Source organism: Chiloscyllium punctatum, chromosome 50 (assembly GCF_047496795.1).
Source record: "Chiloscyllium punctatum isolate Juve2018m chromosome 50, sChiPun1.3, whole genome shotgun sequence".
NCBI classification, from domain to species: domain Eukaryota; kingdom Metazoa; phylum Chordata; class Chondrichthyes; order Orectolobiformes; family Hemiscylliidae; genus Chiloscyllium; species Chiloscyllium punctatum.
The window spans coordinates 40,441,791-40,468,961 of NC_092788.1; the positions used below are offsets into that span (position 1 = coordinate 40,441,791).

At 43.3% G+C, this 27,171-nt stretch overlaps 1 non-coding gene across 1 annotated transcript; it reads right to left on the bottom strand.

Annotated features, from left to right (window-relative positions):
• Window positions 1-13,116: 13,116 nt before the first annotated feature.
• On the bottom strand, window positions 13,117-13,198 carry trnas-uga (transfer RNA serine (anticodon UGA)). The gene has a single exon. It is a non-coding gene; the product is annotated as a tRNA-Ser (tRNA).
• Between the last annotated feature and the right edge of the window lie 13,973 nt (window positions 13,199-27,171).

Consider the following 27,171-nt stretch of genomic DNA (forward strand, 5'->3'; position numbering starts at 1 on the left):
GCAGAGCTGATTGCCTTGATTGAGGCATGTAAATTGGCCGAAGGAAAATCAGTGAATATTTACATCGACAGCAGATATGCATTCGGGGTTGTACATAATTTTGGATCCCTGTGGAAAAACAAGGTCTTCTTGACCTCCACTGGAAAGCCAATCACATACCATGGCCTGATCTCTGACCTCCTGAAAGCAGTCCGATTGCCTAAATCAATCACTGTATGTACATGCGAAGCCCACAGGAAAAATTATGATACAATTTCTCAAGGCAATGGAAATGTAGGCTGAGCGGCAAGGACGGCAGCCAATCAGCCGCCAAGTGATGAGTTTGACATGTGTATGTCAAATATTTGTAATCCAAAGCAGACTTATGGGCGTTACAGTGTCAGGCCACATCGAAGGAGAAGCGTGAATGGACAAGGGCAGGGTGCAGAATGAGGGAATGGGTGTGGTGTGGCCCCAGTGGGAAACCCTGTCTACCACGATCTTTATTCCCTTTCTATGCCAAGTAACACACGGTAAGGACCATGTGTCAAAAGTGGGGATGTACGACAATATTTCAGCACGCTGGTACAGAAAGGGATTTAATCATTACTCATAAAAATAATGTGAATAATGTGTTATTTGTACCACTAATAATGTGGGGAGGGGAATACAAATGAATCAGTCAGAACACCCCAAATCCCAAAGACCCTTTGAACATTTACAGATGGATTTTATTGAACTAACACCCAGCGAAGGTATAAGGCATTGTCTGATGATAGTTGATGTTTTCCCAAGGGGTGGAAGTGCTCCCACGTCTAAACAGGATGCCAGTGCAGTAGGCAAGGCTTTGCTAACTGAAATAATTCCGAGATGGGGCATCCCTGAAAGGCTAAGCAGCGAAAATGGAAAGCCCTACAGCAGATCAGTGATTACTTGGGAATAAAGGGGAGGCAACATTGTGCCTACCACCCAGCGAGCGGTGGGGCAGTGGAAAGAGAGAAAACTATCCTTAAAAATAAATTGGCAAAATGTTGTGAGGAACTAGAGGTGACACGGACAAAGGCATTTCCAATTGTGCTAATATATATGAAGGAGAGGAAGAGTAAATTTAGGATGTTTGAGATTTTGTTTGGAAGATGGCCTAATACAGGAATTGGCCAAGACCGATTGTAAAACAGATAACAGACCGCTGTCAGGACGAGATATTATGTTACGGTATAAATCTCTCCACACTTCTGTCTCCAATACAGAAACAAAAGAAGGGCAGCACTACCCCAATCAGCAGAAGGGAAGATGCAAAAAAAAAGAACCTGAAGACTGGATAGTGGTGAAACACTTCAGGAGCAAAAGCATGAAGGTGAATAGCTGGCTGGGACCGTTCCAAGGGCTCCCTACAACACAGACAGCTGTTAAGATCGCCGAAAGAGCCACGTTGATACACGCCAGCTGTTGCAAACTTGTAGCTGAACCTGAAGAGAGATTGGACAACACCGGATCCAAATAAGTGTAAGTAATGATTAGAAGACTCATAGAAATATGGGGCTGCATGGCAGGACGAGTCGTGAAGGCAGGGGTGTCTGGGATACAACAGCAGACGGTAATCTTAACCAAGGATGCGAAGTTGACCTTTACATGCCACCCATGCCCGTTTGGTAACCAGGACGACTATAAATAAGGCAATAAATATTTACACAGAGATCCTTGTGTACCCAGTTACTGGCACTGAGTAGTATCCATCACGGCTACAGGTACACCTGACACGGGATATCGGTTTCCTGCTACCAAAGAAGGAGGTGCCATGACAAGGGTAATAATAACCAAGATTCAGAAGAGCGATAAGGACGCCTGGTGGTGTGGAATATATCGGCCATTCTCCGATATCTATAGACAGGTGAATATAGTGGTACAGCCTCGCACCCACCTCACCCGAGATGCAGTGCAGACGGTCCTCCAAGAAATAGTAGCTCCTGAACTCGAAAAGATGAATGTCCAATGACCCGCACTGCAGATGGGCAGAAAGGCCTTTGACAAGCTGACAGAAATGGAAGAAAGAAATAAACTGTATGTGCAGCTAAAATAATCACAAATGAAAAAAAGTAAAAGTGTATTAATTGAGAAAACATACAGCGTCATATTTCACTTTCCGTGAAAGTCTACTGTTAAGGACTCAGTGGTCTCACTGCTGTAGCAAAGGGGGATTTCCTCTGTCCGTTTATGTTGTTGACAACCTTCCCAAAGCAGGGAATTTGTATGGAACTGGCAATTAATCCAGTATTGTCACAAACAGGATTCAGACTAGCATAAAACAAAGAAGTGTGATACCTGGAAATCTGAATCAACAACAGGAATTGACAGAGAAACTCTGCAGGCCTGACAACAACTATGGAGACAAAGAGATTTATTGATTCATATCACAGATTCAGGCTATTTATGCTTTTTATTGTTTTATTGCCTGGGTAATTGTCAATTTCATTTCGCTAAACAGCATACTTACCAGAATCTCTCATTAGCTGACAGATGTCATCTGTAAAAATGCAAAATTCCTTTATCGGCTGTAATGCTGTTGCTGTTGCCATGAGTTGGCGAAAAGCTGGCATTCACTACCTTTTTCTTCTCCTTTATATCGATGAGCAGCCATGGTGAATGGAGAATTTCTGTTTGTGTCCCTTTGTCTCTCTGTACCATCTCTCCCTAATTTTTCATTTCTACTCCTGGAAAAGTGTTAAAATCGGAGGCTGTTTCCGTGGCTTGCTCCGCCACCCCCCCCCCCCCCCCCCCCACCCCCACCTCCCGGCCAGAGTGTGTAGAACTGGGCTCACAGTCTCCAAGTAATGTCTGTGTTACTTCGGTGTGAGATCAGGTGACATCTGTTCACTCAAAATGTTATGAGCTTTTACAATTCTAATTAGTATTCATAATAGACCAGAAAAAAAAGCAGTTTCACTCCAATTATAGGATTTCTATGATGCCATTGCCGTTTGCCGAAAATCAATGAATGGTGACAGCAGACAATGAGAGCCATTATCTCATTGGATGCGTTATTACTACAACATTGTCCTGCAAGTCTGCAGTGTCTCCTGCGTCTCTTCATTATTCCCAAAAAACTTGAAAAGACAGACGGAGAATAATAGTAGAAGAGATAGACAAATCCTAGTCGAACAGAGTAAAAAGAACTCTGCGTTGAATTAGCAGGATAGAACATAGACTAATGGGTCCACATCAGGAGGTAGTGCTTGGGAGCACGAAATAATAACGGTCTGAGCTCAAACAAAAGAAGCATGCTGATCTGTTACTTTCGCGATGTTGGATAAACAATACGGCTTTTACAAGAAGATTAAATAATGAAATTTCAATGTACAGAACATTTGACAGCATTTGACACCATTATCATGGTTATTATCATATGATTTAACTGAAGAAACCTCAGACACGGTTCTTCAAATCAATCAAGGCATTTAATGAAATATTTGATCACAGGTAATCGGACTACCTTTCTGTAATAAAGCTGCTCGATGAGAATTTATATCAACGTCCGCTTGTGCAGGAAAGAAGTTCACAGCTGTTAACTGTCCACTGAAAATGTACAGGAAGAGGCAATCTCTTCTTGCTTTGATTTCAAACTGATGCCTTCACCTCTTTAACCTGACAGGATAAACAGTATGCGTTCATCCTCTCGGGGCCGATTTACCACCTGAATATGTACAGATAGAAACTCATACCAAGAGACCAGGGTAATTGTGGTGAATTTACCAGGAGTGGTGTGTGAGTTGATGTTAACAGTGGGCAGTAAGGGCTAAACCATTAGCACTGACATTGATCCTTGTACCAACAGCTCCTTACTCACTTTCTGCCTCATTCATCTCAGTCATCATTGACTTTCAGTTTATCCTACTTTCCCTTCAAAACTTTACTTTTGTTCCGGACCACTTTCGGATGTCCACTTGGAAACTGCAGTTTTTTCAAACGAAATTCTGGAGAATGCACGTCACTCTTTGGGATAGGCTTCACTGCCCAACCATAATTACTCAAGAGATTGAGATGGTAAGTTCCTTTACTTCGTCCTCGAAGTGCTCAATACAGTGATACAGCCATGATGTCGATAGGGAGCGACTTCCAAGAATTAGACATAGCGACATTGAATGAACAGCGAGATAGTTTCAGCGCAGAAAGGCGAGATCCTTAGAGGGGATTTGCAGTGACAATTTATTCAGTGTCTGTGCTGCCATGGCTGCCAGAGGATGTGGTGGAGGCTCGTACAATTGCAACATTTAAGAGGCATTTGAAATTGTATATGAGTAGGAAGTGTTTGGAGGGATATGGGCCGTGTGCTGGCAAGAGGGACCAAATTGGGTTGGGATTTCCGATCAGCATGGAGAGGTTTGAATGAAGGGTCTGTTTCCCTGCAGTACATCTCTATGACTCTATGATTCCAGTTGGATGCAATCAATCACTGGATGCCTTCTGGCAGAACCGGGTCTGTGCTCTCTGTTGAAGCAGAAAATGGTTTTCATTCAGAGTAGCCACAAGAAGAGAAATAAATCTTCATTTCCTGACTTGGAATTTTATCCAGGCCTGGGCGATTCAAATCCAGACTCTGAAGCAGGGACTCCACTGAAGTTGACAATAACCCTTTCGACCTAACCTGTACAAACTCTTGTGCCTATCGTTCTTTGTCCCCACATTTTGAAGCACTGGTCCTTGCCGTGGGTGGTGAAGGAGCTAACTACTACCTCGCAGAAAAACCGTGGGGTCAGAGACCCGATCGATCTGTCATGCAGCGGGGATTGCATTGCTCAGAACAGACGTGTTTGCTGCGTGGGACTGAAATTGAGCTCGATCACTCACAAATACGGTGTAACAGCTGCCAGCAGATGTGGAGACGGTTGGGACAGTTTCATTCGCACTCTGGGAAAAAGACTGAATCCTAAATTCAGGGGAGATAAATGTCACAGATAGAAGGCTGAAAATTGGTTTGGGAACGATATGAGTCATGACCGAATGGCGGACAGACCAGATGGGCTGAAAGCTCTAACTGTCCTCCGATGCCTTCTGGTCTCTGACCGTCCAGTTTCTAAGGAAATAGAAACAGAGTTAATCGTGCATTTCGAAGTCCTCATCTCATAACTCGGCGAGGTGAGAGATGGAACAGTTCTGCTATTAAATTTTGAGACTGGGAGAATGTTTGAAGATGGAGTAATAAAAGAGAAACTGAGTATAAAGTTGAGAGTCAGGAGATATTCAATAAAAAGGTAGACGGAGATGGACATGGAGTAAGAAGTGTCACTGGTCTTGAAGACTTAACTCGGTTTTCCATTCCAAGATTCTACCAGACCTGCTGAGATTTTCCCGCAATTTCTTTTGTTGGTACGGAAACAGAAGGGAAAAGTCTGATCCTGGACCAATCAGCTATGTCTGCTCTGTGGACGTTTGAATTCCCTGTTCGAACAAATCACTTCTGACCCACACGGAATCCTCACTATCCTGCATCACCCCCACCCCTGTTACAGACAATAAGCTGTTCATTACGTAAACACATATGGGGACACAACAGCATAATTTACCAAGTGAATTGGGAGAATTTCAGGGAGAGTTCCATTCGGTTTCCATCAAAGCATTCTCATTCAGTTAATTCTATTGCAGCATCATTTGACATGCAGCTGTCACTGTCATGTGGCCATTCGCATTCGACGTCTCAGGACATTTTGGTTGGGGCACATTTGGAATGGAACCTCAAGATTTGGAAGGGACATCGTTTATAGCATATTCGGCTGAACTGATAACCTTGTCTCTTGCACCTGCAGTACAGTGGAGACAGTTTTCACTCAGAAACCAAGAGATGATCAAAAACGGAGGAAAAAATGTGTCAACAAAACCTGCCTCAGCGAGTGAATTCGCTCTTGCAACATTAATGGAGAGCGGCAAACCTATTAACAAACAACAGCGCCTTGCGTGGGGTCTCGACCCCACATCATTGAGATTAACGGTCTCAAGCTCTACTGACTGAGCGTACCAGGGCAGGATTGGTGTTGCTTAATTTATCATTTCATACTGACTTTAATTCAGCTGACACGGCAATTTTCAAAAATCTCGTTCATTCCTCCCCATTGCAAATAACATTTTCCAAGTCGTTCAATTCTCAGATTTATTCCTTCAGACCATTACAATCCATTTAGGCCTTGCCCCGGGATTTACTATTCTCTGGTAATATTTTCATATTTTGACCCTGATCTTTAGGTCACCGAAGTGATTCCCAGACACTCTGTCAGACTGCAAATCAATCGGGAAAATACCTCAGGAAACCAAATCATTTCTGATTAGAGTGTAGGGAATCCCACCTGCTGAAGAGACAGAGTCCTCACAATCAACACTTTCTTTGTTCTACCTGCCTACAAAGTTTACCAGTTCTAATATTCGAGAAAGGAATTCTGATTATAAAATGTTTTGAAAACAGAAACAATCTTCTGAAGCCATTTCCAATTTGAATTAGAATGTTTTACCCTTTCACACAGTAACAGCCGTTCCTGAGGAAGGAGTTTCCATGAGCTGTGTCCCAGGGCTGGGCAGGAAGCCGCTGATTGAAACTGCAGTGGCCCCTTTCAGTTGGCAGCAGGGGCTTGTAGAGAGTGGGGTCACATTTTGCTGCACGTGACCGTCTCACTCATTGCGGACTCAGGGTCAATCATGGATGAGTTCTCGTGGTTGTATTGTCAGTACATGGTCGATCTCAATACTTGATGTGAAATATTTGAGGCTCTGTGCTCTTTTTGGGCTAGGACAACCAACATTTCAGCCAAATGCTCTGATCATTTGAGACACAGCAACTGACAGCAAAATTGTGCGTGTACACATCCAAACGCACAGTGATCGAGAGGATGTGGACAGCAGTAGTTCTCATTATTTTAAGAATCAGTTGTTCATGTTTTCGTGTTTATCACGGAGAGGGTGAGAGACCCGAGGAGTAACAAACACACCCACAAAGCAATATCAGGACCTGTGTAGTTCAGTCATAAAAAGCTGCCTGCAGTTGTTCTATTGCAAAGTTGGGTTTCAAACCCACGACGCAATAGAGACTGGATCCTAAACCCAGCACATTAAAACTCTCTGGATTAGTGGTTCTGGAAGAGCACAGCAGTTCAGGCAGCATCCAAGAAGCAGTAAAATCGACGTTTCAGGCAGAATCCCTTCATCAGGAATACAGGGTTTCACTCGAAACGTCGATTTTACTGCTCCTCGGATGCTGCCTGTACTGCTACGCTCTTCAGCACCACGAATCCTGAATCTGGTCTCCAGCATCTGCATTCATTGCTTTTACCGACATTAAACCACTCGGAGACGCCCCCTGACGATAACTAAGCGCCAAACCTGTCAAGACTAATGTGTCAGCATCGCTTCACTTCAGGCAATATCCCCTGGCACTTTCTATGAATACCTTAGCATAATTTTAAAAAAAATATTTACAACGATTTTAAAGGTTTACACGGTGTGGACATTATTGAGAAGCTCAGTATTCTTCGACAGTTTTCCCCGGAGCTTCAGGCCTGAGGGATGTCCTTGGAAAAGTTTACAAAATCATGAGGTAGACGAGCAAAGAACATAGTCAATCTACACTTTTTCAGAAGTCACATGAGTTTACAGTGAGATAGCATAGGTTTAATGTGAGAGCAGTACAATTTGAAAGGGACGTGAGCAACACTTGTTTTTAATAGACATTTTTGTGCTTGTGGAATAAATTGTCACATTTAGTGGCAGAGTTTGGTGCACTCACAACACTTCAAAGGCATCTAAATGGGTATGCAGACAGGAATTGTTCGGAGAGATAAGGGACAAATATTGGCAAATATATTTAGATTAGTTACTGTCATCTGTTCAACAGGTGCAAGTTGGATAGGAAGGTTTGCTTCCATGCTCGGCAATTCTGTGACACTCCAGTACCTGACAACAGTTTGAATAGACCACTTGCAAAAACGCATGCTGTTTGTTACTAAGTTAGCGTGTTTGAATTTTATTTTTTTCTTGAGGCGTAATGTTTCGAAATGACACAGAGAGGAATATTTTCCAGATATTTACAGACAATGGCCATTCTCCTTGATACATTCCCAAGTTCTCCATCAAATAATTTCGTTGACTAAAAAAAACCTCACAAATCGTGTTATCCCCTTAACACTCCAGTAAATCCAAAAACTGACAGCTCTTAACGTCGACCAAGTGCAAAACTCAAAAGGCAGAGTCATTATCAGACACGCAAACTCATTACTTCTGTCTGTGGGGCAGTGCGAGACGTGTATGTCAAGAACTGCTCACACAAATAACACCGAAGCAATTCCAAATGGAGCTTCCCGACTTTCTGGAGATTTAGTGCATTGCCAAGTAACAGAAAGTGCTCAAGTAACATTAAACAAAACAGAGAAATGTACCATGCAAAGTGATATTACCAATTATATTCTCGATTAAATTAGGTCAACAATGCGCTGGTGCCTCCATCTGAGCGAGCGAGCCAATCTCCAGCCTCCCTCACCAGGACAGTAATGAAGGAAATGAGAGAATTATAACAAAGTTTCACGTTGCGATTGTCCACCTTTTAGCCACAACAACTAAAAACCAGGGAGCAGATTCAGTGCAGGATCTGGCTTCACAACAGCGGTGAAATAACGACGTCCACTCACTTTCAGGGAAAACTGTGAACAAGTCACATTGTCCAGAATATGAATACACAGCGCAGGCTGTTTAGTTCCCATATTCTACTGCTGCCCCGACATTCATACAATAATGTACCTTACAAAGAGAGCGTTTGTAGCTGTGGAATGACAGTGGCAGCTGTTTCCCCTCGCTCTTACTGCCGCCCTTGGTCGTGTAGGGGCTGAAATTCTCTTCTTACACGCGGTAGTTGAGTGTGCAATTCTCTGTTGTGGAAAAGCGGAGTGTCTTGGAGCAGAAAGATGTGAAGTTCGGATGCTTCTAGTGTTCTTGTTGAAAAGTTCGTGACGCTAGGAAGATGGTTTGTAGACTTTTCGTCCCTTTCTGGGTGACATTCTCAGCTCTGCAGAGGTTCCTGTGAAGTGCTGCTCTCATGTTTTGGTACTAATTAATTTGGTTTAATTCCCGCTGCTTCCGTTTGTTGGGATTGCAGATTGGGTCCAATGGATGGAATCCGTGGATGAGTGCCCTGCTTCCATGAATTGTCTGGCTGTCTTCTGCTTCCCTGTCCTATTATTGTTGTGCTATTCTAGTCGAATGTGTGGCCCCTGCCGTTTGTACGTATTGCTACTAGGGACTGCTGGACTGACGCCCACACAAATTCTTTGCCAAGAACCAATATCCACCCACCTTCATTCGCAAATGCATGGCACACAAAGTTCGCAACGCGGATTTGCTATGAGGTAATTTTTAAATCATGCTTCCCTGTGTTAAAAACAAATTCTGGAAAACGATATCCAGATTCCTCCGAACACTCGGACATATGACAGCACAGAAACCGAGGGCTTCACTCAGACAACTCACGAGAAAACAAGGCCCAATACCCCATCATGTGCAGTTCAAACGTGGTTGACGAGATTCCACGCATGGACTGCACGAAACACGACATAGGAGAAAGAGGCTGACAACTAGAGAGCTGCATTCATAATTTCATCTGGACTGTAAAATCGCCTCGGACAGATGTTCCTTGCAGTTATGCACAGAATATTGAATGTCTCTGATTCCAGGGCTTGGAATTCGGATAATATGACCGTCTGCAGCACTGGATACTTCCTTATGTGAGGTAACTCCTGATGGAACACATGTCACACTCTATTGCTCATTGAGAAATACATCCAAAAAAGGAGCTTAGAGCAGCATTTCAGTTGTCCTTCTGGGACTGTCCCTGACATGCCCTGTGGCACTGCACTTATTCTGTGTTTCCTGAGGGTTCGGCACATGCTTCCACGATCGTATTATGGGCAGTAATCTGCATTTTCGCTTCAATAACGGGTGTGTGAAGCGGAGGTCCACCATTCTCTATTCTATTTTTCTCTTCTTATACACAACTGCAATACAGTAAAGGATCAATTAATATTGAAAGATGATATACAGAGGCGTGTGAAATACCTAAGTTTTAATGACATTTATGCAATGGTTAGAGATTACCTTGATTCAGGAAATAAGGATGTAAAGTCTGTTTGGCTGGAATTCAGGAACAGTGAGGAATGAACTCACAAGCATGTGTAGTTTACAAGCCCACTCGCAGTAACCACAAAGCGAAATAAATCGTACAGGAGGAAAAAATGCGTGTGAGTGACAAAAATGGCAATAGTCATGCGTGATCTTAACTTCCCATCTAAAACTCTCGGTTCCATTGTAAAAACGTTTGGAGAAACAAAATCAAATAAAATCCCACATGTCTCATAAAACATCACGAGGGATATCTTGGCAATTGATTACTATACTGGTGACTTAATTTTCCTATTTTCTTGGAAACCATCTCTTTAATTGTGAGCATCAGAAAAGGTTTTTGTTGCCAGCAAGAAATAAATATGTGATTAACCTTTGTTCGTTTCATGTATAAGAACACTGAGACTCCTCTGCACGGCACTTCTTTTGCATTTCTATCGATTTTAACACTAGTGTGTCTTTTGATTCTTCCCAACAAAGTATATGACCTCGCATTCCCTACATGAAACTGCATCTGCCAAGAATACTCCAATTGATGGAGGGAATCCTGAGGAACAGAATGTACATGTATTTGGAAAGGCAAGGACTGATTCGGGATTGTTAACATGGGTTTGTGCTTGGGAAATCATGTTTCACAAACTTGATTGAGTTTTTTGAAGAAGTAACAAAAAAGATTGATGAGGGAAGAGCAGTAAATGTGATCTATATGGACTTCAGTAAGGCGTTCAATAATGTTTCCCATGGGAGACTGATTGGCAAGGTTAGATCTCATGTAACAGCAGTGGACCTAACACCGACCCTTGTGGTACACCGCCAAGACCTGGACACCAAGAAGAACATGTTCCAACAACTACAACACCGTTTTCTATTAGCAAGCCAATTACTGATCAAAGCTGCAATCTCTCCCACAGTTCCATTCCTCCGCATTTTGTATACTAGCCTATTGTGGGGAAACTTATCGAACAACTTGCTGAAACTCATATACACCACATCAACTGGGTTACTGTCATCTACCTGTTTGGTCACTTTGTCAAAAAAGTCAACAGGATTCGTTAGGCAAGGCCTACCCTTCAAAACACCGTGCTGACTGTCCCTGATCAGATTATTCTTTTCGAGATGGTCATAAATCCTATCTATAATAACCTTTTCCAACACGTTACCAACAACTGCAGTGAGACTGACTGGTCTGTAATTACCAGGGATGCCTCGACGAAACTTTTTGAACAAGGGAACAACATATGCTATGCTCCATTCCACAGGCACTATTCCTGTAGACAACGATGATTTGACGATCAATTCCAAAGTCTCATCAATCTCTTCCCCTGCTTCCCAGAGGATCCTAGGACAGATCCCATCCGGCCCAGGGGACTTGTCTGTTTTCACACTCTGCAGTATTTCTATCACCTAATCCTTGTGAACCTCAATATCGACTACACTAGACGCAAGTATCTATGTATCTTCCTCGCCAACATTTTCATTTTCTATCACGAACACTGTCGAAAAATATTTATTTAGTGCTTCCCCTATCTCCTCCGACTCCACACAAAACGTCCCACTATTATCCTTGACTGTCCCAAATTAACTCTTGTCATTCTTTTATTGCTGATATACCTATGGAAAGCCTTAGGATTAACCCTGATCCTATCTGCCAACAACTTCTCATGTCTCCTCCTGGCTCTTCTCAGCTCTCTTTTTAGGCCTTTCCTGATATCGTTTGAACCCTCGAGCGCTCTAATTGAGTTTTCACGTTTTGTCCGAACATAAGACTTTTGTCCTTCTTAACCAGGCATTCCATTTCCTTAGTAAACCACGGCTCACGCGTTCTGTATCTTCCTCCCTGCCTGACAGGTACATACTTATCCAGGACACACAGGAGCTTTTCCTTGAATAAGCTCCACATTTTAATGTGCTCACCCCCTGCAGTTTCCTACCCCATTCTACGCTTCCTAAATCTAACCTCATTGCATCGTGATTTCCCTTCCACCAGCTGAAACTCTTGCTCCGTGGAGTACACCAATCCCTTTCCATCACGAAAGTAAACCTGAGAGAATTGTGATCGCTGTCTCCAAAGTGCTCACCTACTTCCAAATCTAAAACCTGGCCAGGCTCGTTACCCAGTACTAAATCGAAAATGGCTTCTACCCTTGAAGGCATTTCTACATACTCTGTCAGGAAGCCCTCCCGCACACACTGGACAAAAACTGACCCATCTATAGAACTCGTACTGTAGTGATCCCAGTCAATATTTGGACATTGTCTTGAGTGTTCCAGAGTTTTTCATTGTCCCAGAGTCCAGATGAAGTTTGTATTCCTCACGTACGGGAGTGAGAATTCTTTCAATCTCTCAGATCAGTTCTTGTGCCAAGAACATCAGAGTCAATGTCCCTTCCTCTACTCGGACTGACAGTTCACACTTCTTCATTCTCCTCTGATTCCATTTCCCAAAGAGTTTCTCAAGAATTCCAAAGCTGGAGGCTAGATTATATGATTTGCTTCCTAAACATTTTTCCACCTGCCAACTGACAATATTTTCACAGTATCTCTTCACAATCCTCTGGCGTGCACCATGTCCAGGGATGAAAAGTCCCGTTTGGTGGGGAGATTCCCTCGGCTGGTGAGCTTCACTTTGGAACAAAGATGGTTAAGTGGCAAATTCCTGCGGTCGTTTGTAATGATGTGAGAGGGAGCGGTGGGGAATGAGTACTCTGACGAGCAGGAGGAAGTATTGCCAATGACCAGAGTCAGAGAACAGAGGACAAGGGATTAAAGGAATCTAATGAAAAGCAGCACTTCTGCTCAGGACGTTTAATAGCAACTGCAGAAACCCGATGTGTCGAGCAGTGTATCTGGAAAGAGAAACAGAGATAATGTTTAAAATATGGAACATTTCTGATGAAGAACTCGAGTTTCCCAAGTCTAATCAAATGACAGGCTGGTTTGCAAAACTGGCATCCTGAAGTTTGAATTGCTCCAGCAGGAAAGCATTCATAACGTAGTCAGCAGGATTCGAACCTACGTGGGGAAACCCCAATGGATTTCAAATCCATCGCCTTTACCACTCGGCCATGACTACAGAGAGCGCACCAGCCTTGAGCATTGACCAAATCAGCCATGATCTCATTGCAAGCTGCTGCTGACATGAGTGAAATGTTTCCATCTCCTTTTATACCATTGCTGTCATTTGTAAGGTGCGAGACACCAATGTAAAAGGAAAAAAAGCACAAAGTTAGGAAAAGATATTTGCAGCAAAATTGAGTCAAAATTATTTATTGAAAGGAAATTCACACTTGGCAATTTGCTCGATCTCTTTGCGAACATGACCAGCAGAGGTAATCAAGGGAGCTATTGATCTGAGTATTCTTGGACATGAAACAAACAAAGGTTAATGACATATTCATTTCTTTTTCTGGCGAACGAAATGGTCTTTCCTGATGGTTACAATGAAAGAGATGGTTCCCAATAAAAGACAGAGATTAAGTCGCATGTAGATATACTTCAATGTGACACGATTCACTTTCAGCCCCTAATTACCCCAGAGATGGAGGGGGTGAGTTAATTTTCTTCACTCTTCAACTCCACAGCATGGAGGTACAGACATGAAACCGCTAGAGATGGAGTTCTTGAATTGGGAACCAGCGACACTGAAGGAAGTAGGCAAAAGTGGCACTGCAGATGCTGGAAACCTGATTTTAGATCAGAAAATTCTGGAAAAGCACAGCAGCATCCGAGGAGCAGGAAAGTCGATGTTTCTGTTGCCAGTCTTTCTGCGTTCCGCAAACAATTTTCGTTTTTGGCTCAGATTTCCAGCAACTGCAGCTATTCGTATTATGTGAACATTCATAATGTTTTGGACAAAACCAATGACCTGCTCGTATCGGAAAATCGGCAGAAGTACTGGGACACCGACATGTTAGCTGAACAATACAACCATTCCATGAGGGGGAATACAATCCGGGCCACGGTGCTGAGAGTACCGAATCCTCACAAGTAAATAACAAGACAAGGCGATAGATGCTATCGTATTTGGTGTAAATAAAACACCCTTTCTGAACATTTTCGTTGCAGATTATTTTCAACTTGTCTTCGTAGATTTACAAAGTGGGAAAAGGCCATTCCGCCTGTGTGCATTGTGGCTAATCAGAGAGCCATCTATTCCAGTCGCAGTTTCCAACCTTGGCCCAAAGTCTCGTGTGTTCTAATGTTCCCAGGGCAACTGTCAATGACTTTATCCTATGTTCTTAAATGGCACAGATGTATGACGCTTCCACAACGACTTGTAAATCTTTTGAGGAACTCATGCTCATTTTCACCCACAAAGGGAGACACACAGAAAGATACCCCCCAAACCGGCAGTGACTTCACAGGGGAGCGTCAACGTGGGGCACGGTTAAAGTGAGATATCCCTCTCGAGCCAGGTAGGACTCGCACCTACAATCTGCTGATCCGAAGTCAGATGCATTATCCATTACGCCACTGGCCCAACTGACACACTGACCTCTGGCAGAAAGTCGATATGTAATGCCATGGATTTTCATGGAATCAGAATTAAAAAGGTGAACAAGCAGCGAAGATAATCACCAACACTGCTTCACTTCGAAGTTTCCAGTTTGTGAAGCAGTGCCTTTCACTAACAAAGGAGAAACATTTGTCCTCAGCTGTTTTCTTCAGTGTTACCTCCTTCTCTGCTGAAAGTTTCCATCGTTTTATTCACAGTCCCGACTCGATTTCATGATCCAATCCAGTGAAAACGTGTCATGGTGTCATCCAAGCAAGACCCTGCCGAAACTCAGCGAGAGACCTCTGGTCATTTCGAGCTCAGGATGTGGAATTAGACGAGCTGCGTGACACCTTTTATTGGCGCCGACACTTCACTGCAAATTAGCGGCTCAAAACGAGCCGTTGTTATCATCAGCTTGATTTGTACCTTCCTGCAGTGCATTTGCGTAACCACTCGGCCATGACTACAGACAGCACCGCCCCCTGAGCACTGACCAAATCAGCCGTGATCTCATTGAAAGCTGCCGCTGACTTGATGAGTTAAATGCTTCCATCTCCTTTCATACCATTGCTGTCATTTGTAAGGTGCGAGACACCAATGTAAAAGAAGAAAAACACAAAGTTAGGAAAAGATATTTGCAGCAAAATTGAGTCAAAATTATTCGTTGAAAGGAGCTATTGATCTGAGTATTCTTGGACATGAAACAAACAAAGCTTAATGACATATTCATTTCTTTTTCTGGCGAAGGAACTGGTATTTCCAGATGATCACAATGACAGAGATTTTTCCCAATTAAAGAAGGCAAATAAATTCCATCTCACGCTGACACCATCGTGAGCGCTGCTGTTTCACAATGCCACAGAGTCAGGGTCAATTCCCGCCTCAAGCAACTGAATGTGTGGAGTTTGCACATTCTTCCCGTGGCTGCGTGCGCTTGCTCTGGTTTTCTCCCACAGTCCAAAAATGTACCGGTTAGTTGAAATGGCCGTGCTAAATTGACGGGGTTAAAGGAGAGGAATGCATTTGGGCTCGGGCGGGTCGGTATGGTGTTGCTGGGCTGAAGGGCCTGTTTCCACATTGTAAGTATTCTAATCTACAGTAATCAATGACCAAGGTACAGCGCACGTTGTTCGATGGGGCATATAAAACTTTTCGATTGATTTTCTTCAAAGTTTCTTTACAATTCAAACAGGAGAGGTAGAAGGGACATGAATGCCTCCCATAATTCTTGCCTTCTTTTGTCATTCATAGGCGGTATTTTTTCCTGTACGTTTTTTTTACACTGTGGTTACTGTTAGTATTCTTGTCAGCCACATCGGCTGGTTTCCTCTTTCCTCAATGTTCCTCATCTCTACCCAAACACACTTTCCATCCTTATCTCCTGAATCAAAGTAATCTCTAACCATTGCATAATTGCCACGGAAACTGGGCTTTTCACACGCCTGGGTATGTCATTTTCCAATATTAATTGATCGTTTACTGTGTTGCAATTGCGCACGAGAAGAGGAAAACAAAATAGAGGCCGGTGGTCCTGGGTTTCAAACATACATAATTGCAGCTAAAACGCAGGTTACTGCACACAATGCGATCACGGAAGCAAGCAACGAATCGTCAGGAAGCACACAATAAGTACAATGCTGAATGTCATGTCAGGAACAGGACCTGAAACACAACAGAAATACATCTCTTGGGTACTATTTTGGACGCATTTCTCAATAAGCTATCGTGTTTTACATATGTTCCATTGGGAGTTACCTCACACAAGGAAGTAACCAGTGCTGCAGACGGTCGAGTTCCAAGTCCCGGAGTCAGATACACTCAGTGCCCTGTGTGCACCTACAAGGAACAGCTGTGAATGGGGTTTACAGGGTAACTGAACTGCATGAATGCAGCTCGATGATCGTCTCCCTGCTTCTCCTCTATAGTTTTCTGTGCAGTCCCTGCGTGCAATCTTTTCAACTACGTATGTCCGGCACAAGATGGGCATTGGTCACTTGTCTCTGAGAGAGGCTGTTGGTTTATGTGTTGTCATAATTCCGAGTGTAAGGAGGAATCTGGCTGTCAGTTCCCAGAAACTTACTTTAATAAATAGAAGCGTGCTTTTTAACTTGCCGCGTGGCATGTACTCGTTGCAAAGTTCGTGCACTGCGAATCACGTTGCGGGACTATCCAATTTTGGCAAAGAATTTGTGTGGCAGTCACGAGTTGCCACGACCAGCTATCCCTAGTAGCAATACAGACAAATGGCAAGAATTACAAATTCGATTAGAGCAACACAAGTTTAATGTGACAGGGCAAACAGAAGGCAGCCAGAAGATCTCTGGGTGTAGGGCAATCACCCAAGGTACCTTTTCATATGAAAGTCTGTGCATCAGTAGAATCTGGGAACAAAGTATTCTATGTTGGTTACTAAGTTTCCAGACAACTTGCGTTGTTCCCCGTTTACTCTGAATGTGAATAGACATAGTTATTTCACCGTTATTTCGAAAGAAGATCCTGCATTGAATCTGTTCGCCGTTTTTTGATGTTGTGGTGAAAAGGTGGGCAATCGCGATGTGAAACGTTGCTGTGCTTTCATTTCCTTCATTACTGTCCTGGTGAGGGAGAAACGTGATTGGCTCTCTCGATCAGATGGGGGCACCGGCGCATTGATGGCCTAATTTAATCACGGATATACTTGGAAATGTTCACTTTTAATGGTTCGTTGTTCTGTTTTGTTTTATGATACTTGAGCACTTTCTGGGACTTGGCAATACACTAAATCTCCAGTAGGTTTGGAATTGCCTCGCTGTTACTTGTGCAAGCAGTTCATGTCAGAGACGACTCACAGTGCCTCACAGACAGCACTTAAGCTTCGGTGTGTCTGATCATGGAACTGCCTTTTCAGTTATGATTCTGTTCCATGATAAGAGCTGTCAGTTTTTGGATTCGCTGGAGAGCAAAGTGGGTAATGCGATACGTGAGGTATTTTTCTTCAGCCAAAACTTTGATGGCGAACTTGGGAAAGTGTCAAGAAGAATGGTCATGGCAGCAAATATCCGGAAAACCTTCATCTCTGGATCGGTTGGGCTCATCCACCCTCCAAACAAAATAGCCAAACTCGCTGACTGAGTAACAAACAACATGCATTTCTTTGCAAATCGTGTATTCAAACCGCTGCTGGTAGCTGGAGCATCTCAGACTTGTCGAGCATGGAAACAAATCCCGCGATCCAACTTGCCCTTGCTGAATAGATAACCGAAATTAATCCATACATATTTGCCAATATTTGTGCCTTATCTCTCCGAGGTCTTCCTGTCTATACACCCATTCAGATGCCTTTGAAATGTTGTGAGTGCACCAGACTCTGCCACTAAATGTGGCAATTCATTCCACACACACAAAAGTTCTGTGTGAAAAACATGTGTCCCTCACATCCCTTTTAAATCTTTCCTCTCTCACATGAAACATTTACTATGTAGATCTGAACTCGCGTGTCTTGTGAAGAAGTGCTCCCTGACTATTTCCTCTGTCTGTGTTTCTCATGATTTTATAAGCTTCTGTGAGGCCATCTCTAAGCCCTGAAGCTCCTGGGAATCTGACGAAGCCTATTCAGTTTCGTTCTCATGTCCAAGCAGTGCAAACTTTGCAAGTCCTTGTAAAGGTTTTCTAAACTTACACTTGCAAGAAGTGCCCAGCTGCAGCACCTGTTTGACTGCGTGGCCACTCTGGAGCTGCGGGTGGACTCACTGTGGAGTATCAGCAATTCTGGAGAGTTATGTTGCCTCCCAGGTGCTCAGGCCAGGGATGTCGCCCATCGGCTGAAAAGCATTCGAAAAGGGGATTGTGAACAGCCAGTTGCCTTGGTGCATACAGGCACCAACGAAAAAAAACGAGATGAGGACCTGCAGGGAGAATTCAAGGAGCTAGGAGAGAAATTAAAGAGGAAGACCTCAAAGGGAGTAATCTCGGGATTACTGCCGGTGCCATGTGACTGCCAGCGTAGAAATGAATTAAAGAAACGGCACGGTGAACACGTGAGTTGAGGAATGGTGCTGCAGGGCGGGTTTCAGATTTGTTGGATTTTGTGACCAGTTCTGGGGAACGTGGAACTATAAGAAAATTGATGATCGACATCTGAACCAGGCGGGAACGTATGTCCTTTCGGGAGTTTTTGCTACTGCTGTTGGGGAGGTTTTATACTAATGTGGCAGGGGGCTGGGAACCACAAGATTAAACAAGTCGGCAGTGAGGTGGAAACTGGAAACGCTAAGGATCTGGAAGATAGCATTAATAATGGGAAGAGTAGGCAGAGAGCAGATGAATGCAGAAGAACTGGTGACCTGAAATGCATCTACTTTAATGCATGGAGTATAGACAGATGAATTTAGGGCTTAGATTGGTGCCTGGAATATGACGTTGTTGCGATCACAGAGATTTAGTTGAAGGAAGGGCATGGTTGGCAACCAAATGTTCTAGGATATAGACGCTTCAGACGGGACAGGGAGGAAGTAAAAGGGGAAGGAGTTGCATTGCTTGTCAGGGATGATATCATGGCTGTGCGAAAGGAGGACACCATATAGGGCTTGGGTCGTGAGACACTATGGATGGAGAAGTGAAATAAGTAGGGTGAGGTTAGATTTTTGGGGTTGCATTACAGAGACCGTGAGGTGTAAGAAAAAATATTTAAACAGATCATGGAAAGACGTAGAGGCAATAATTTAGTGTTGATTGGAGATTTCCATTTTCCCAACATTGACCGGGATACTCTTTGCGTCAGAGGTCTGGATGGGATGCCATTTGTAAGAAGAATCCAGGTGAGTTTTCTGGAGCGGTATATCAATAGTCCGACGAGGGAATAGGCCATATTGGAACTGATATTGGGGAATAATCCAGGGCTGGTGATAGTAGTTGCCGTGGGTGATTTCTTTGGCAAGTGTCCAATATTCTGTAAGTTTTAGAATACTCATTGACAAAGATGAGAGTGGTCCTCAGGAAAGAGTACCAAACTGGGCCAAAGCTAATTATATCAAAATTATGTAGGAGTTCGAAAATGTGGATTGGACACAGTTATTTGTAGGAAAGTCCACAGTTCATATGTAACAGGCTTTCAAAGATAGGTTAAATATAGTGCAGGATAGGCATGTCCCGCTGAAGGCAAAGGATTTGAAAGGCAATATTCATGAACTGTTGATGACAGAACAATTGTACGACTCGCGAAGAGGAAAAGGGAAGCATACATAACGCCTCGGCAGCTAACAACATAATGGTCCCTGGAGGAACATGAGAAGAGTAGGACAAGTCTTAAACAAGGAATCAAGGGGGTTAAAAGGTGTCATGAAACAACTTCACCATAGCACAATTAAGGAGAATCCTAAAGCCTATTATTCATATATAAGAAGCAAGCGGGGAAGCAGAGAAAGGATTGGTCCACTGAAGGAAAATTAAGGAAGGCTGTATGTCGAATCTGAGAGAGTGGGTATGATTCTGAATGATTATTTTGCATCAGTGTTCACTGAGGAGAGGAACATGATGAATGTTGAGTCTAGAGTAAGACATTTGATTAGTCTGCATCATGTTGACGTAAGTAGGGATACTGTTTGGGCAGGCTAGGGGTAATTAATGTGGACAAATCCCCAGGAACGGATGGGATCTATTCCTGGTTCCTGAGTGATTAGAGAGAGGAAATAGCTGGGGCCCTGACAGATATCTTCGTGGCATCCTTCAGCACAGGTGAGGTTATAGCCGACTGCAACGTTGCTCATATTGTCCCCTGTACAGGAAGGATAAGAGGAATATTCCGGATAACTACTGAACAATGGGCCTAACATCAGTGTTGGGTAAGTTGCTGGAGAAGGCACTGAGGGATAGGATCTATTCATATTTAGAAAATAATGTGCATATCAGTGAGAGGCATAGAGTCTTTCGGGGAAGTGCCCAAGTTGATAGATGAAGGAAAGGTTGTTGATGTCATATACATGCACTACTTTAAGGAGTTAGATTAGGTTCCCCATGGTAACCAAATACAGAACGTAAAGTAACATGGTGTGCAGGGTGTTCTAGACAGGTGGATAAAGAACTAGTTGAGCAATAGGAGACAGAGTGGCAGTTGAATGGAGTTTCTGGAAATGGAGAAAGCTGACCAGTAGTGCTCCACAGGGGTCAGTGTTGTGGTCACTGTTGTTTGTGATATACTTAAATGATCTGGAAGAGAGCACTGTTGCAATGATCAGAAAGTTTGCAGATGACTCGAAGATTTCTGAACTAGCAGAAATTATAAGTGACTGTTAAAGAATACAGGAGGATATAGATATACTGGAAAGTTGGGCTGAAAAGTGGCAGCTGGAGTTCAAAACAGACAAATGTGAGGTGACGCATTTCTGTCAGTCTAATTATAGATGGGGTTATACAAAGAACGGAAGAGCTTTGGGGGAAAAAGTGTTGATGAACAGAGAGATCTATGAGTGCAGGTCCATTATACACTGAATTTTGCTGCACAGGTGGATAGAGTGGTCAAGCAGGCATATAGTATGCTTGGCTTCATTGGATGGGGTATTGAATAAAATGGCTGGCAAGTCATGTTAAAATTGAACAATACATTGGTCTGGCCACACTTAGAATACTGTGTAAATTTCTGGTCGCCACATTACCAAAAAGATGTGGATGCTTTGGAGACGGGGTGTAAAAGGTTTAAGCGGATGTTGCCTCGTCTGGGAGGTGCAATGTAGGAAGAGAGGTTGAGTAGGTTAGGTTTGTTTTCATAAGAAAAAAGGAGTTTGAGGGAGACCTTTTTGAGGTTTACAAAATCAAGAAGGGTACAGACAGGGTAGATAGAGAAAAGTTTTATTTCCCAGGTTGAAGGATTAAATACCGAGAGGTCACGCTTTCAAGGTGAGAGGTAAAAAGTTTAAGAGGGATACACGCAGCACCTACTTGACACAGTGGGTGATGGGTGTCTGGAACGCGTTCCCAGCAGAGACGGGAGAGGTAATCACGGTAGATACATTTAAGAGGCGTCTGGACAGATGCATGAGTAGGTGGGGAGCAGAGGGATACAGATGGTTAGGAATTGGGTGACAGGTTTAAACAGTAGATTTGGATCGGCTCAGGCTTGAATGGATGAAGGGCCTGTTCTTTGTCAGTACATTTTTTTTGGTCTTTCTTCTTAAATTACGCCAATTTCATTACAATATTTGCGAGTTCTAAGTGTCTGACGTGAATCCATGCTCAAACACTGGTCATAACAAATCTGAGTGTGGGTTTTTGTGTGGTAGCATGGTCGAGCGGTCTAATGTGCTGGATTTTAAGCTTCAGTTTCTATCGAATTGTGGCTTCAAATACCAGCATTGTCAGTGCACAACTGTGTGGGCGATGTATGTGAGATCACTGCGCATGTGTGGATGCCTTTTACTTTGAGTGTTTGCAGCTCCTCAGTGTGCTTACCCTCTCGGTGATAAAATCAGCGACCGTCTCTGAAAACAACGCAAGTTCCTGCTGTCCGACAGATCCTCATATCCCGTCGATAACTTTGCTTTTGGATATCTGCGTTGTCAGTTTCTGTATCTCAAATGGTAGGCGCATTTGGCTGAAATGTTGGTGGTTCGTGCCCACCCAGGGAATAAACCTCAAATATTTCAGCACAAGCATTTACCCCAACCATGTATTGACATTATAACCGGGAAAACTCATCCATGATTCACCCCAAGTCCACAGGGAGTGAGACGTTTACACGCAGCAAAATACGACATCACTTTCTCCAAGCTCCCGATGCCAACAGAAAGCGGCCACTGCAGCTTCAATCAGCGACTTTCTGCCAAGCCATGGGAAACAACTCATGGAAACTGCTCCCTTAGTAACAGCTCTTTCCGTGTGAAAGGAGCAAAACTTTCACTTTAAATTGGAAAGGGCTTCAGGACATTGGAACGTTGCTCCAGTTCTTGGAACGTGTTATGAATAAAACTCCTGACTTGAAAATAAGAAGTGGTAAAGGTTTTAGGTAGAAAGAACAAAGAAAATGTTGATTGAGACGACTCTGTCTCGTCAGCAGATGGGAAATGCCCAAAACTGTAAACGGAAATGATTGAGTTTCCTTTGGTAATTTCCCGACTGATTTACTGTTTGCCAGAGAGGTTGGAAATCACATCAGCGACATAAAGGTGAGGGTAAAAGTATGAAGGTATTAAGGTTGAACCTTAAATCCAGGGACAAGTGCGGAATAGATTGTAATGCTTTGAAGGAATAACTGAAGTGAAAGGTGTGAATGATATTTTTGTGTTTAGGAGGAATGAACTGGATCCTAACAAATTGCTGATGAATTATGCTCGCAATGTAATCGCAAACTAATCCACAGCGCACCGTGCTTGGTTAGCTCTGTCGGTGCAGTGTGAGATGGTTAATCTGAGGGTGGTGGGTGCAAGCCTCACAATGGGCGCTTTCACTGCTTCATACAATTCTGGATCTTCGTTCCACGTGCAGTATTGCAACCCTTCGCAGGGGAATGTTCTTGCTGCTTTCATTGACACATCTGTCCGCCTGCTTTTGATCACACGTCGGTTTCTGAGTGAACACTGTTTCCATTTTACTGGAGGCCCCAGAGTCAACTTTATCAGTGCAGCCGAAAATACAATGAATGATGTCCGTTTGAAAACGTGAGGTTCCAAACCAACCGTGCACCACCCAAAGTGTTCAAAGGCACGGAAAGCGAATGGCCACTTGCTAAGGGTCTGACAGAGACGGATCAATGTCATATGTGTCCTGAACCAATTTTCAGTGATTCAGATTGTTCTGATGGAAACCGAAGGGTACTCTCCCTCAACGTTTTGCAATTGTTCTTCTTGTGTTTAACGTAATGAACAGTATATTGTCAGTAACGAGAGTGGAGGTGCGGCAGGATCGTGAGGTTTCAGTGCGGGACATAGACACAGTAAGTCAAATATCCCCAGAGCACGGGAGAGCTGTTTGTTCCAGGATCACTGCCATCTTCTGTTTCTAAAGCAATAAATGAAATTACTGGAAACTCTCAGCAGGTCTTGTAGCATCTTGGAAATATAAATCGATTTAAGACTTCGGGACTAGTGACACTTCTTTTCCATGCCCATCTCCACCTGCTTTTGCACACTCTTCATTTTTATTGAATGTCTCCTGACTTCCAACTTTATATTCAGCTTCTCTTTTATTACTTCCTCTCCAACCATTTTCCCAGTCTCCAATTTTGTATCAGAAATGTTCCATCTTTCACATTGCCCAGGACTTCGAACTGAACAAATAACTCTGTTTCTATTTCCTTAGATAGCAGATGGCCAGAGACTGGAAGGCAGTGTTGTTCCGAAAACTCATCCATGATTCACCCCGAGTCCACAGGGAGCAAGACGATTACACGCAGCAGAATACGACACCATGTCCTCCAATTCCCCCGATGCCAACTGAAAGCGGCCACTGCAGCTTTAATCAAGGCTTCCTGCCAAACCCTGGGACTCAGCTCGTGGAAACTCCTTTCTCATTAACTGCTCTTCCCGTGGGAAAGGAACAAAACTTCCATTTTAAATTGGAAACGGCTTCAGGAGATTGGAAGGTTGTTCCTGTTCTTGGAACGTGTTATAAACAAAACTCCTGTCTTGAAAATAAGAAGTGGTAAACGTTTTAGGCAGGAAGAACGAAGAAAATGTTGATTGTGAGGACTCTGTCTCGTCAGCAGATGGGAAACTCCCAATACTGTAAACGGAAATGATTGGGTTTCCTAAGGTAATTTTCCGACTGACTTAGTGTCTGCCAGAGTGACTGGAAATCACTTCGTATGAAAATATTCGGGTTGAATCTTAAATGCTGGGACAAGTGTTAAATAGATTGTAATGTTTTGAAGAAATAACAAAAGTGAAAGATGTGAATTATGTTCTTTGTGATTGGGAGGAATGAGCTGGATCTTTGCAAATTGCTGTGCCAGGTGAATTGTGCTCTGAATGAAATAGCAAACTAATTCGTCGTGTGCCAAGCCTGGATATCTCAGTTCGATGAAATGTGAGGTGTTTAATCAGAGAGTCGTGCATCCAAGCCCCATAATAGTCGTTTTCACTGTTTAATAGAGTTCCAGCTCTTCATTCCACACGCAGAATTGCAAACCAACGCTGGTGGAGCATTCTTGTTGCTTTCGTTGACACATGTGTCCTTCTGCTTTGATCACATGTCGGTTTCTGAGTGAAAACTGTCTGCACTTTACTGGAAGCACCAGAGACAACATTATCAGTGCAGCTGAAAATACTATGAATGATGTCCATTTCTAAACGTGAGATTCCACTACATCGGTGCACCAACCAAAGTGTTCAAAGACACAGAACGCGAATGGCCATTTGTTAGTGATCCCACAGAGACGGCTTAATGTCTCATGGGTCCTGAACAACAATTAACTGATTCAGAATGTGCTGATGGAACGGAACGGAGCTCTCCCTGAACGCTTTGCAATTGTTCTTGTTGTGTGCTCATATAAGTTTATGTAATGAACAGTTTATTGCCAGTAACGTGGGTAGGGGTGGGGAAGGATTCTGAGGTTTCAGTGTGGGACAAACGTGATCTGATCGAACGGGTAAGTCAAATATTCCTAGAACATGGGAGAGCTGATTGGTCCAGGATCACTCCCATCTTCTGTTTCAGAATCAACAAATGAAATTGCTGGAAACGCTCATCAGGTCCGGTCCTATCTTGAAAATGAAAACCGAATGAGATTTCGGGACTGGTGACACTTCTTTTTCCATCTCCATGTCCCTCTGCCATTCTACAAACTTCCTTTTTATAGAATTTGTCCTGACTTCAAACCTTATATTCAGCTTCACATTTATTGCTTCCTCTCCAAACATTTTCCCAGTCTCTAAAAGTGTATCATGCTTGTTCTATCTCTCACTTTGCCCAGGACTTCCAACTGAACAAATAACTCTGTTTCTATTTCCTTAGATACCAGATGGCCAGAGATTGGGAGACATAGGAGGATGGTTAGCGCTTTCAGAATATCTAGACTGCTCTGCCATTCGATCTTGGCTAATATCGTTCTTAACCCCATTCTCCAGTCCTCTCCCTGAACACTTACTCCCCAGTTTTATGATCCAATCTTTTTCCTAGAGTGGGTCCGAATCCGTCCCAAAACCCTCCACATATGTTGGCAGCTGTTACACTGTGTCTACGTGTCATCAATCTCAGTTTCAGTGATTCTCAGCAAACACGAACTGTTCTGAGCAGCTCGATCGGGTCTCTGGCCCCACTGTGATCCTGTGGTGGAGCAGTAATCATCTTCATCTCCTACGGAAAGGATCGGCGCTTCAAAAAAAAACGGACAGAAAGAAAGATAGGCTTGTGTGTCAAGATATGTGGATGTAATTGCTTTCTGACCTGGTCAGTACTCCTTACTCTGTATATCCCCGCACATTCTAGCTGTTGTGGTGAAAGGGAATACAAGTCCAATTAATTGCCATCTACGCTTTTATTCGATATGTATTCTTCCTTGTTCTGAATATGCAGGGATGTTTCCAGCACTGATGGTCACCATTTCTAAGAGTGCATGCCGCGAGCCCTGATATTTTCTGGAGAGTAGCAGTATCAGTTTGTGCGAAAGTGTCCCAATACAAAGCTTAGAAGAAACATTGTTGTTCCCTCTTTATGGACGACAGTCTTTCATATCATGATCGATGGGGCTTTATTGCATATTCATCAGCAAGCCTTCTTTTGAATTTACTCGCTCAATACTACACTAGCGGTGGAAAGAATAAAATTCCGAATACCTGCTGCGTGAATTTCATTCTCAAATTTCTCTTCGCAATGGTCCTTCATATGTGGCGATGTTTATATCACTGCTGGCCATCCTGTTTAAGAGTGCAGTTACATATGTTCCTCTGTCTTGGCGCTGCAGGGAAAATTGTCTGGGTTTTTTCAGCCAATATTTCCTGGATATTTCAACATGGTATTCTTTATTTTTTCATTCATGTCCACTTTAAGGACACAGTTACCGGGCACTGATCCTTTCTGTAACAACAGGACCGCATTTGCTTTACATGCGAAGGTGTCCCGGATCAGTAACAAGGAGAGCATTCATTTCCTTCTATCACAGGATACACTGGATTCATGATGTTAGCCTCTGTCAAATGCATCCGAAAATGTGCTCTGAAAGCTTCATTTGAACGCTGTCTGGCGTTTCTCAACGTGTGTCAACCAAAACCAGAAATCCTCAATCATAGTTTGGAGCAGTTCACATATTCGAGTTTCGAAGCAGCAAACACGGATACAGTTCATTCAGAATGAAAAGATTTACAGGCACAGATGAACTATCGTCTCTTGTTCTCATACTGTGTCTGATATTACCGTGTGGCCTGAAGTCTAAGCCATGTTGTAACTGAAAATGAGGAGATCACAGACAGGCTGCCAAATGACAGTATGTACTTTGTTTTCTTGTTCTCACAGAGTTCCAGGAAAGTATGACAGCGAGGGAGAGGAATGCAAGTCACGTGCAGCTCTGGTGAAATACCTTCTGTCTGATTCAGTCATCAACAAGAAACGTAAATGTGACAAAAGCGGGACGCCTTTTCACAACT